Here is a 1,240-nt window from a genome sequence, read left to right on the forward strand (position 1 = left end):
TTAGCAGGGGAGGCACCTCGTGCCACAGAGACCACTGCCCAAGCCTGAGAGGCCAAAGCCCCCAGAGCTGATGGGCACTCCCTGAGAGCTGAGGATGCTGCCAACAGCAGCGGAGGTGGAGGATCCCACGGCAGTGTTCTGTGGGAAGGAGCTGAGGATGGGGCCAGGCAGGGTCACCACCACGGGAGAGGGCTGGATGGCCACGGTGGAGTCCTGGCACTGCCTGACACAGGGCTCATTGCAGCTGTTGGCCAGCGGGGTGGGGCCACAGGGCTGGCAGGGCCGGCACGGGGTGTAGCAGGACATGTCTTGGGGCTGGAGATGCACCTGAGAGAGAGAGAAGAGGGAAGCAGACCATGAGGGGTGTTCAAGAGCAGCCTCACCACACCATGCGGGAGATCCTTTCTTTCAGCCCCTATGAGCACCACCAAGAAGGAGAAAGCCAGGGACGACCCCATCCAACCCATAGCTCAGGAGACACCTCAGTCTATATCCAGCCTTTCTCCACCATACATCTGCCCTGTCCCGTGGGAAGCTGCTTCAAGACACAGCAGGCAACAAGGAGGGAGGCATAGGATTAGAAATCCCAGAGAATTATGAGGTGGAAGACAAAGGGAAAGAGGAAGGGCACAAGGAGAACCCAGAGGAAGACAAAAAGGGGCTCAAAACTCACCTTGTTCCCAACAAGATAGAGCTGAAGGAGTGGATGCGAGAGTGAGGAGAAGCTCCTGCTTTTATAGAGCTCCTGCACTGCCCCAGGCCCACAGTCACTGCACAGGGGCAGTAATTTTCCTACAGACTCATCTCCAAAGCAAACTGTCCTCCCAAATGCCCCAGGTTGTGTTTTGGTTTCTGTCAATGCTGCCATTTCATTTCCTCATTGCTGACATGGCCATTAGGCCACAGAGGATCTTTTGAAGTGTTGGCATGGCAGCCCTGAGGCTTTCCCGAGCATGATCACATCAGTACAGGCAGAAGATGTGCCCCCATGTGCTGGACAGGTCTGTGCAGGCAGAGCATGTGGCTCTGGGGAAACAGGGTGAGTGTTTTTACAAACCCCTGTGAGGAAACAAGGCCGTGTCTTTCCAACGGTGCAGTCCCCTCCTGAGTACCTGAAGACCTCCCTGAATGTGGGCATGCTGCATCCCTCTCCCTCCGTGCTGCCTCCCAGCTCCGGCCACGAGGCACTGGGCATTGCCTCTGTAGGCAGCTTGCTTACATTGCTGCTTTCAAACAGCTT

The 1,240-nt window shown here is 56.5% G+C and overlaps 1 pseudogene; it reads right to left on the bottom strand.

The window, feature by feature from the left end:
• On the bottom strand, positions 1-804 carry LOC134053072 (feather keratin 1-like; annotated as a pseudogene).
• Positions 805-1,240: the final 436 nt, after the last annotated feature.

This window comes from Cinclus cinclus, chromosome 24, assembly GCF_963662255.1.
Source record: "Cinclus cinclus chromosome 24, bCinCin1.1, whole genome shotgun sequence".
Classification (NCBI taxonomy): Eukaryota; Metazoa; Chordata; class Aves; order Passeriformes; family Cinclidae; genus Cinclus; species Cinclus cinclus.